Genomic DNA, 12,123 nt, shown 5'->3' with positions numbered 1-12,123 from the left:
TTTTTTTCTAGTAATGGCGGTGATCAGCGATTTTTAGCGGGACTGCAACATTGCAGCGGACAAATCTGACACTTTGGTGGAGATTTACTAAACTGGAGAGTACAAAATGTGGTGCAGCTCTACATGGAAACCAATCAGCTTCCAGGTATTATTGTCAAAGCTTAAAGTGGAGTTGCACCCAAATGTGGAACTTCCGCTCATTTTCTCCCTCCCCCCCCCCTCTGGTGCCGCATTTGGCACCTTTCAGGTAGGGATGCACCGATCCGACTTTTTTGATCCCGATCTTTTGCTTTGTGAAATCGCCGATCCGGAGTCCGATCCGGAAGTACTGTTTTGTGAGCTTATAACAAAATATTTCCGGATCGGTATCGGCAGATACCTTATAACATTGTGCATTTAAAATCTAAAAGGTCATGGGTTTAGTCTTTAACCACTTAAGCCCCGGAAGATTTTACCCCCTTTCCGACCAGGGCCTATTTTGCGATTTGGCACTGCGTGACTTTAACGGACAATTGCGCGGTCGTGCGACGCTGTACCTAGACGAATTTGATGTCCTTTTTTTCCCACAAACAGAGCTTTCTTTTGCTGGTATTTGATCACCTGTGCGATTTTTTTTTTTTTTTTTTTTTTTTTCTTATTGTGCTATAAACAGAAAAACGGCGTCAATTTTGCAAAAATAACAATATTTTTCACATTTTTTATATGAAATTCCCCAAAAAAAAAGTAAAAATCAACATTTTTTTTAACATTTTGGGCCAATTTTTTTTTTTTTTTTTACCATATATTTGGTAAAAAAAATCGCAAAAAGCGTATTTTGATTGGTTTGCACAAAAGTTATTGCGTTTACTAACTAAGGGAAAGATTTTTGTCATTTTTTAGTATTTTTTACCGCGTAATGGCGGCGATCTGCGTTTTTTTTTTTTTTTTATGCACTGTTACTGTAAAATGACACTGGCAGTGAAGGGGTTAACTTTTTTTTTTTTTAGAGGGAGGGGTTGTGTGTCCCTAGGGGTGTGATTCTAACTGTGATTGGCTGTGGCTTGAGGTGTAGGAACAGTAGAACCGTATGATCACCATTCCTACACGGGAGAATGACAGGTGGCTATGTTTACATCAGCTGCCTGCCTTTCTCCCTCTCCACCCGACGATCGCGACATCGGGTCCGCCGGTCACACGCACAGGGGGGGTCTGTGACCACACGGGAGCGCGCCTCCGGCGGCGCTCACTCGCTCCTAAGACCCTCACAGGCTAGCGACGTAGCCCTACGCTGCTCTGCTGTGAGGGGCTGACCACTGACGTAAATAGTCGTGCGGCGGTCGGCAAGTGGTTAAGAGGTTAAACTTCCCTCCTCTGACAGACGGAACGAAAAGATACATTGTAATCATTGTTTACTTAACTGGGAGAGTTGAAAGGCATTTGCAGGAGGCTCTTTTTTTTTTTTTTCTTTGACAGCTGTTCTCTGCTCCCTCACAAGCTATAAAGAGCAAAACCGGATCGGCCCGTGATCTGTTAATTTTACTGATCCAGCTATTTTTCCCGGATTGGGGCCGATTTCCAATCCGAATATCGGATCGGTGCATCCCTAGGAACGGGTACCTGTTTTTTACAGGTACCCTTCCCCCCACTTCCGGGAACGGCACCGTGGCGAAGTGAGGACTCCTCCGCCGCCGAGCCAATCCGAATTTGCAGCGCGCTTCGCGCATGCGCAGTAGGGACCCGCCCGTGAAGCCGCAAGGCTTCACTACCGGGTTCCCTGACCAGCAATGGCGGCGGGAGCACCCGACAGATGATGGAAACATCGGCTGTGGTGCCGACATTGCCGGACTCCAGGACAGGTAAGTGTCCCAATATTAAAAGTCAGTCGCTACAGTATGTGTAGCTGCTGACTTTTTTAATTTTTGGAGGCTGGAACACCGCTTTAAATGAACAAGCTGAAGTTAGAAGCTGATTGGCTACCATTACAGCTGCACCAGATTTTTGCACTCTCCAGTGTCAGTAAATCAACCCCTTTTTGTATCTGTTGTGTATAATCTATCCAGGAGTGACAGACTGCCAGAAATGTCAATATAGAGTTTACCTAGCTGGTTTCTATACATATGTATTTGCATGCAAAGAGAAAATAGCCTTAAAGCGTAACTCCACTTTTGTTGAGAAAAATAAAAACATTCCCCTCTGGGTGATCTCTGTATAATACAAGGATTATAACAAACTTTTTGTTGCAGATTCCTTCCTTTTGTTGTTCTGAAGAAATCCCTCTGTGTTTCTCTGTGCCCCTGTGGGAAAATGAATCTAATGCGAGTGGTTTCATAATCAATCAGCTGTGCACCTGCAGAGCACTAATGAGGAGAGCTGCAGGGTCTGCCTCCCTTTAGGCCCCTTCCACACAGGGAGTCCATCAGGCGGACTCTGTTTTTCTCAGCGGGGGATCGATCTGCTGATCTGCCGCTGAGCAGGCGGATGGCAGCTCTGTCTCTGCGCTGTGTGCAGAGACAGAGCTGTCAGGTCCCTGCTTTTCTCTATGGGGGAATCGGATGAGAACGGACCGTCTGTCCGTTCTCATCTGATCCGATCCGCAAGACGGATGGAAAATAGGGTTTCCATCCGTCCGGATTTGACGGATCGGATGTCAGTGGACATGTCTCCGCTGACATCCGATGCCCTATAGAGATGCATGGAGCATCCGTTCAGATCCGCCTGAAAAAACAGACAGGCGGATCTGAACAGTCCGCAAGTGTGAAAGGGGCCTTAGATGTGTGCCTCTGTGCTGAGTGGGTCTAATGGGAGTGGTTTCATAATTGTCTATCAGCTGTGGCAGCTGCAGGGCTCTAATGAGGAAATCTGCTGGGCCTGCATCCCATTAGATGTGTTCCTATTGGCAGTATCTCACCAAAAATGACATTTTTGTTGCAGGGGATGCCAGAAATCTGACTTGTATCTTAGTGCAGACTTCTGGGAAAATTGGTGAGCCAATCACACAAGCAGGAAATGTTTCTGGGGTGTGGTCAGTATACATTCTGTGTACAGAACAGCTCCAGGCGGCCATATTGTATTCTTAGAAAATTGCAGTTGCTGCAGATTGAAAAGGAAACAGTGGAGTGGGATTACTGTCAGTTTTTATTGCTGTCTGTGCCCCCGTCGTGGAGATTCATTCTCTCTATTTGTCATGTTTACTTTCACATTCAATGATCATAGCAAAAGAAAATCCCCCAAATTTTGGGTTGTCCCAAAAAAAGTAATAAAAAGGGGAAATAGTCCAATGGGGACACTAGTTCTGGTGACCTGAGGGTCCCCAAGGAATTCCTTTCATTTGCAGGGATTTCCTCTCACTTCCTGTTTGGCTATGGGACAGGAAGTGAAGGGGAATCTCTGCAATGGGACACAGATGGTGAACAAAAAAAATCTGACAGGGGTTATAACCCTCCATTACTCTATCCAAAATGAAAAAGGAAAAAAGTTTTGCCCATAGTTCTTTCACCTCTTCCTGCCCAGGCCAATTTTCAGCTTTCAGCGCTGTCACACTTTGAATGACAATTGCGTCCTCATGCAATGCTGTACCCAAATTAAATTTTATCATTTTTTTTTCATATAACTAGAGCTTTCTTTTGGTGGTATTTAATCACCGCAGGGTTTTTTATTTTTTATCAAAAAAGAAAAAAGCCAGAGAATTTTGAGAAATTTTTTTTTTTTTTTTTGGGTCTGTCAGTAAATTTTGTAAATAATTTTTCTCCTTCACTGTTGTGCGCTGATGAGGCGGCACTGCAAGGCACTGATTAGGTGGCACTGATGAGGAGACACTGATGGGCACTGACTGGTGGCACTGATGGGTAGCACAGATGAGCAGGCACTGACTGGCATCGCTAATGGGCATTGATTGTCATTGATGGGCACTGCTCCGGCTTTACTGTAAACTGATGATCGGTGCCCTGAATACTTGTCCTGGACTCCCCTTTGAGGAGGAACCGCTGATCGGCTTTCCTCGCCATAGACTCTGACAGTGTGAGGTAGGGCTGAACGATAGTCGATATATCGTTCTGCGGACGTGGGCGATATTCATATCACCGAGGTCACGATATTTTGCATAGGCAGGGAGAAGTCGGGACTCGGAGGAGGACTCAGCTGTCCCACACTACAGCGGTGAGCAGTGCGCTGTGAGCCTGCACACCTGATTGGTTTCGCTGTGCCGCTACTCACGGCGTGATTGGTTTGCTGTGCCATTGAGAAAACTAGCTGAGGGCGGAGACTGAACGTGTGGGCTGCAGTGCACGGAAGTGGAGTGAGTCAGTGTATGCGGCTGTGATCTTTTACCGGCTCCTAGTCCTCCGCTCCTACCACCACTGTGAGTCCCGACGAGAATGAGAGACTGAATAATCCGATTCTACACTGTCACTGAGAGTATTGAGTACCATTATTAACCCTGGCCTGCCCTGTATCTGCTATTAAAATTTAGAAGGCTGTGCTGCTGCCCGCATGCTTCATGATTTCCATCCATTCCCAGCATCCTTCCCTACAGTGTCAGTAAAGGCCCGTACACACGTACCGATCGTCGGCATACAAACGTCGGTGGACGAAGGATCTGCCGATTGTACGTGTGTTAGTATGGTGCCTCCGACAGATGTCTGCGCACAATCCGCGGACAAAAGTCTTTCGTGCAAACATGAAAATATTTGTATGCCGACACCAGAACGGACGATTGTTCGCCTGTCAGTACACAATTCGGCCGACAGACCGCAGATTTGCAAGACTGGGCATGCTCAGAAAATAGAAAACAAAGGGAAAGTTAACCATTACATGACATCACTTCTGCAGTCGGCGGACAAAATTCTTGTGCAGTCCTTGTGCTGTCTTTGCACTTTTCAGCAGACACCGACATCCCGGGGAGAAAAGAGGAACATTTGTAAGCCGACCATCGGTACGTGTGTACGGGGCTTAACATTAACCGTGGCTGTCCCAGACTCCCAGTGCAGTATATAATATATACAATCAGAAGAAGGACTGCTGCAAAACTCATCCCATCCCTACAGTAACATTAACCCTGGCTGTCCCAGGTGTCCCTTGTAAGGTAATAGTTGACTTTAGCCTGGATTGACGGGTCTCTCAATATCGCAATATATATCCTAGAAAAAAAAATATCGCAAAATATATTTTTTCCAATATCGTGCAGGCCTAGTGTGAGGCAAGGAAAGCCTATAAACAGCACTTCCGCATTTACATGTGACCAGCTGTGATTGGACACAGCCGATCAGATGCGTCATTGGCTCTTTACCAAGATTGGGGTGGCGCCGTGTCCTAGGAACACGGTGCAGCAGCAATCACCACGCTGCGTGCCCCCCGCGGGCGCACAATAGCGTTTGTTCTGGGGCGCTGTCATATGACGTTGTCCCTGAAGGAGAGCCGCACTGCTCTGCCGTCATTTGATGGCAAGCAGGCGGCAATTGGTTAATAACATTCAATTACAATATGATTTGTGTCTCAATTGTATAAGCTATATTATTTTTTCTTTATTTACTATTTTTTTTAAAGCGGAGTTCCGGGCACAGAAGTCAATTTTCAATAAGCATACCCCCGGGACAGTCAGGACTAGTACATTCCACAATGGCTAGCCTCTGATCTGTCCCGGTTCGCACTTACCTGCAAGAAGAAATACTTACTAAATTTCTTCCACAGCGTTTCCATCTCTCTTGTGGGCAGCTGAAGCCGGCGCGGTCCTCTTCTATGTCTTCTTCCGCGTCTTCTTGTCCCAGAATGCGCCTGCACCGGCCCCTCTCGTCACTTCCGGTGCGGCGCCGCATTCCTCCACAGCTTCTGGGCATGCCCAGAAGCTGTTTTAGCCCGGAAATGACGAGCGGGGCCGGTGCCGTCGCATTGATTCCTGGGAGCGATGACGTTCAGCTCCCAGGAATCATCGCGAGACAGGAAGTGACGGGGTGAGCCGCGGCTCCGAGGGAGGAAGTACTCTGAGGTGAGTATCTTCAATCTTCAATTACAAGGTGAGTAAACAAAAAAAAAAAAAAAATAACTATCCAATTCATTTTCAGGTGAGGTCTACCTAGCGGAGGGGCACAAAAAAAAAACATCGTTTGTGCCCGGAACTCCGCTTTAAGTGATATTGAGCCCTCTGGATTTTTTTAAAGTTGATCTTTACCCATTCCACTGACTTGGCTTCTTTGCAACCTGCCCACCTTCCACTTTTTATTTTTTTATTTATTTTTTTTTTTCAATACGTTTAATTTATTATTAATACGTAATTATTTTTCTCTTTTTTTTTTTTTTTTTAATACATTTATTTCTCCTGCATCATCCTATGGAGCCACCCTGTGTGTAGAGTTGTCTCCGTACAGTGTGTGCATTAACCACTTCAGCTCTAGAAGATCCTCTCCCCCCCCCCCCCCCCCTCATGACCAGGCCATTTTTTCGCGATACGGCACTGCGTTAATTTACCTGACAACAATTACGTGGTCGTGCAAAACTGTACCCAAATAAAGTTTTTTTTTTTTTTTTTTTTTTTTTCCCCCTCACAAATAGAGCTTTCTTTTGGTGGTATTTGATCTTTTGGGGGTTTTTTGCACTTAAAAAAAAAAAAAAAAAACAAACTATTTTTTACTTTACTTTCTACTATTAAACATGCCCAAAAAAAAAAAAAAAATCACATTTCCAAAAACATTTATGCCAATCTGTATTCTGCAACATATTTCTGGTTAAAAAAAAAAAAAAATCCCAATAAGCGTATATTTATTGGTTTGCACAAAAGTTATCGCATCTACACTGGGGCCAAGTGACACTAATATAGTGATCAGTGCTAAAATAATATGTACTGTCATGAACTAATGACACTGGCTGGGAAGGGGTTAACATCAGGGGCGATCAAAGGGTTAACTGTGTGCCTAGCCAGTGCTTGTGTACTGTGGGGGGGAGGGGAAGACGTTGATCGGTATATTTCTGCTTTGCAGGAACACAGGATCAATGCCTTCTCTACTGACAGAGCAGCGATCTGCCTTGTTTAGATAGGCAGATCGCCGGTCTGGCTCTTTGCCTAATGATCGGCAGGTGCTCAAGGACATAGATTCTGTGATACCTGCAGATCAACTCCCGCTGTGTATAATCACAGGGGGGAGTAGGTCGCCAGTGGTGCGCATGCGCGCCTCAGACCCGGAAGTGCGGGCTCACGTACTAGGTTGGTAAACCTGCACAGCAGAGCCGCATTGCCGCTGTATATGTAAGCCATACCATCGGAAAGCAGTTAAAGCGGAGTTCCAGCCATTTACTCACCTGTCCAACGGTCCAGCGATGCGGCCGCCGGAAGCCTCGATCCTCTCCCTCGGCGCCGGCATCACTGCTGTGGGCACCCGGCTGTTACAGTTTGCGGCTTCACAGCCGGGTACCCACTGCGCATGCGCGAGTCGCGCTGCGCGCCGTGATTGGCCGGCAATCTTCTGGGACCTCTGACGTGTCCCAGAAGATTGCAGGGAGGGAGGGGGAGAGGAGAACTTCCGCTCAGGGCGCCGCGGCGCTCCGAGCGGAAGTGGGAGCGGGTACCTGTCAAAACTAGGTACCCGCTCCCCCCCCCAAAAAATGACATGCCAAATGTGGCATGTCGGGGGGTCAGGACTCCCTAAAGCGGAAGTTCCACTTTTGGGTGGAACTCCGCTTTAAGCGCTTTCAGCAGCTGATGTAATCACTTTATTTCAGGTACTTACACAGTGCCATCAATTTATGTACCGCTTTACACTTGCAGTATCTGACAAAAGTGAGTACACCCCTCACATTTTTGTAAATATTTTATATCTTTTCATGTGACAACACTGAAGAAATGACACTTTGCTACAATGTAAAGTAGTGAGTGTACAGCTTGTATAACAGTGTAAATTTGCTGTCCCCTCAAAATAACTCAACACACAGCCATTGATGTCTAAACCCCTGGCAACAACAGTGAGTACACCCCTAAGTGACAATTTCCAAATTGGGCCCAATTAGCCATTTTCCCTCCCTGGTGTCATGTGACTCGTTAGTGTTGCAAGGTCTCAGGTGTGAATGGGGAGCAGGTGGGTTAAATTTGGTGTTATCGCTCTCACTCTCTCATACTGGTCACTGGAAGTCAACATGGCACCTCATGGTAAAGAACTCTGAGGATCTGAAAAAAATAATTGTTGCTCTACATAAAGATGGCCTAGGCTATAAGATGTTTGCCAAGACCCTGAAACTGAGCTGCAGCACGGTGGCCAAGACCATATATCGGCTTACCAGGACAGGTTCCACTCAGAACAGGCCTCACCATGGTCAACCAAAGAGGTTGAGTGCACGTGCTTAGCGTCATATCCAGAGGTTGTCTTTGGGATGTTGATGTATGAGTGCTGCCAGCATTGCTGCAGAGGTTGAAGGGGTGGGGGGGTCAGCCTATCAATGCTCAGACCATACACCGCACACTGCATCAAATTGGTCTGCATGGCTGTCATCCCAGAAGGAAGCCTCTTCTAAAGATGATGCACAAGAAAGTCTGCAAACAGTTTCCTGAAGACAAGCAGACTAAGGACATGGATTACTGGAACCATGTCCTGTGGTCTGATGAGACCAAGATAAACTTATTTGGTTCAGATGGTGTCAAGCGTGTGTGTCGGCAACCAGATGAGGAATACAAAGACAAGTGTGTCTTGCCTACAGTCAAGCATGGTGGTGTGAGTGTCATGGTCTGGGGCTTCATGAGTGCTGCCAGCACTGGGGAGCTACAGTTCATTGAAGGAACCATGAATGCCAACATGTACTGTGACATACTGAAGCAGAGCATGATCAGGGCCTGACTGGCCTACCGGGATACCGAGAAATTTTCCGTTAGGCCGGCAAGTCCCCCTGCGCTGGGGCTGCTGATACCTGTAGAAAAAAAAAAGTCTGTACACGTTCGGCTATTCCCGGGCAGACAACGCATGCGCAGTGACGTGTTGGGGCCGGGCAACACCAAAAGGTAAGTGAGTCTCCTCTGCAGCCCCTGCATCTCCCCAGCAGATGCAGTGCTGTGGGCATGGTACAGGAGATTATCCTGTACCATGCCCGCAGCTCTGCATCATGCCTGTAGCCCCTGCATCTCCTGCACCATGCCCGCAGCCCTGCATCTCCTGCACCATGCCTGCAGTCCTGCATCTCCTGCACCATGCCCGCAGCCCTGCATCTCCTGCACCATGCCCGCAGTCCTGTATCTCCTGAACCATGCCCACAGCCCCTGTATCTCCTGCACCATGCCCACAACCCCTGTATCTCTTGCACCATGCCCGCAACCCCTTTACCATGCCCCGCAGCCCCTGCATCTCCTGCACCATACCCGCAGCCCCTGCATCTCCTGCACCATGCCCACAGCCCCTGCATCTCCTGCACCATGCCCACAGCCCCTGCACCATGCCCGCAGCCCCTGCATCTCCTGTACCATGCCCACACAGACTATGACCGCCTCCTGTACCATGTCTGCACTTTTACCACTTATAACCGGAATTTGCTTATATATATATATATATATATATATATATATATATATATATATATAGCCCTATATCCTTTCATATCTGTCTTATCTATAATGCACTCTTCAAATGTGCTTTAAAATGCATGGTTTTCCCTTTTATGAACAAGAAAATAATGGCTGGTGGTATAATAATGCTATGGGGCTGGTATGACATTATTTCAAGGGCTGAATTTTATTCCCAGTCTGGCCCTGAGCATGATCCCCCCCCTTCGGAGATTGGGCCTCAGGGCAGTATTCCAACATAACGACCCCAAACATACCTCCAAGATGACCACTGCCTTGCTAAAGAAGCTGAGGGTAAAGGTGATGGACTGGCCAAGCATGTCTCCAGACCTAAACCCAATTGAGCATCTGTGGGGCATCCTCAAACGGAAGGTGGAGGAGTGCAAGATCTCTAACATCCACCAGCTCCGTGATGTCGTCATGGAGGAGTGGAAGAGAACTTCAGTGGCAACCTGTGAAGCTCTGGTGAACTCCATACCCAAGAGCATGGGTGCTCAACCTGTGGCCCTCCAGCTGTTGCAGAACTACAAGTCCCATCATGCCTCTGCCTTTGGGAGTCATGCTTGTTTAACTGATTTGTTTTTTAGTCTTGATTAGTCTTGCAATGCCTCATGGGATTTGTAGTTCTGCAACAGCTGGGGAGCCACAGGTTGAGCACCAATGCCCAAGAGGGTTAAAGCAGTGCTGGAAAATAATGGTGGCGACATAAAATATTGACACTTTGGGCCCAATTTGGACATTTTCACTTAGGGGTGTACTCACTTTTGTTGCCAGCGGTTTAGACATTAATGGCTGTGTGTTGAGTTATTTTGAGGGGACAGAAAGTTTACACTGTTATACAAGCTGTACACTCACTACTTTACATTGTAGCAAAGTGTCATTTCTTCAGTGTTGTCACATGAAAAGATATAATAAAATATTTACAAAAATGTGAGGGGTGTACTGACTTTTGTGAGATACTGTATATATGGTACATTTACATCAGTCCCTGCCTTTAAACAGCATACAATATAAGGTCCCTAATACACATTCATACATACATATACTAGGGCCAATTTAGACCGGAGCCAATTGACCTATCAGCAGGTCTTTGGAGTGTAGGAGGAAACCCACACAGGCACAGGGAGATCATGCAAAAATCACCTAAGGCGGTGTTCTGGCTACACATTCTGTAGCTGCTGACTTCTAATATTAAAGCCCCGTACACACATACCGATCGTCGGCCGAACGATCGGCCGTCTTTTGTCCAGGGCTGTCCTGTCCGCTGAAAAGTGCAAAAGACTGCACACAAATTTTGTCGGCCAACAACAGCCGACTGCAGAAGTGATGTCATGTGATGGTTAACTTTCCGTGTGTTTTTTCTTCTCAGAGCATGCCCAGTCTTGCAAATCTGCTGTCTGTCGGCCGAATTCTGTACTGACTGGCGAACAATCGGCCGTTCTGTTGTCGGCGTACAAAAATTTTAATGCTTGCACGACAGATTCTGTTCGGCCGAAAGTGCGCTGTCGGCTGTCGGAAGCATCATACTAACAAGCCGACAATCGGCCAATCGTTCGGCGGCCGAATATTTACGGCCGACAATCGCTACGTGTGTACGGGGCTTTAGACACTTACCTGTCCTGGAATCCAGCGATGTCGGTGCCCCAGCCAATGTTTCCATCAGCTGTCGGGTGCTGCCATTGCCAGTAATGGAACACTACTGCATATGCGCGCTGCGCTCACTTACTAGCTCGGCAGCAGGGGGGGGGGGGGGAGGAGTGGGGCCGAGCTGGTGACGTACCTACCCGCTCCCCCCTGAAAGGTGCCAAATGTGGCACTGGAGGGGAGGAGGAATCAGATAAGCGGAGGTTCCACTTTTGGGTGGAACTCTGCTTTAACCACTTAAGCCCCGGAAGATTTTACCCCCTTCCTGACCAGGGCCTATTTTGCGATTCGGCACTGCATGACTTCAAAAGACAATTGCGCAGTTGTGCGACGCTGTACCTAAACGAATTTGGCGTCCTTTTTTTCCCACAAACAGAGCTTTCTTTTGGTGGTATTTGATCACCTGTGCGATTTTTTTTTTTTTTTTTTTTTTTTTTTTTTTTTTTTTTTTTTTTTTTTTTGATCATGCGCTATAAACAAAAAAAGAGCATCAATTTTGCAAAAATAACAATATTTTTCACATTTTTTATATGAAATTCCCCCCAAAAAAATGTAAAAATCTAAGTTTTTTTTTAACATTTTAGGCCAATTTTTTTTTTTTTTTTACCATATGTTTGGTAAAAAAAAATCGCAAAAAGCGTATTTTGATTGGTTTGCGCAAAAATTATTGCGTTTACTAACAAAGGGAAAGATTTTTGTTGTTTTTTTTTTTTAACCCGTAATGGCGGCAATCTGCAATTTTTTTTGCGGGACTGTGACATTGCGGCGGACAGATCGGACCCTTGACTGACATTTTTAACACTTTTGGGGTTACCAGTGACATTACTACAGTAATCAGTGCTATACATATGCACTGTTACTGTAAAAATGACACTGGCAGTGAAGGGGTTAACTGTATTGGAGAGGGAGGGGTTAAGTGTGTCCTAGGGGCGTGATTCTAACTGTGATTGGCTGTGGCTGTGTGTGTAAGA

General features: G+C 46.6%; 1 protein-coding gene across 1 annotated transcript in view; it reads left to right on the top strand.

The window, feature by feature from the left end:
* The window catches only part of ZNF638 (zinc finger protein 638), a 273,992-nt gene that overhangs the window by 156,863 nt on the left and 105,006 nt on the right, over positions 1-12,123 (top strand). The gene's annotated exons all lie outside the window — the stretch shown is intronic.

This window comes from Pelophylax lessonae, assembly GCF_965119305.1.
Source record: "Pelophylax lessonae genome assembly, chromosome: 1".
Lineage (NCBI taxonomy): Eukaryota > Metazoa > Chordata > Amphibia > Anura > Ranidae > Pelophylax > Pelophylax lessonae.
Note: the sequence above shows the minus strand (reverse complement) of the source record. Positions and strands in the feature narration are given on the sequence as shown.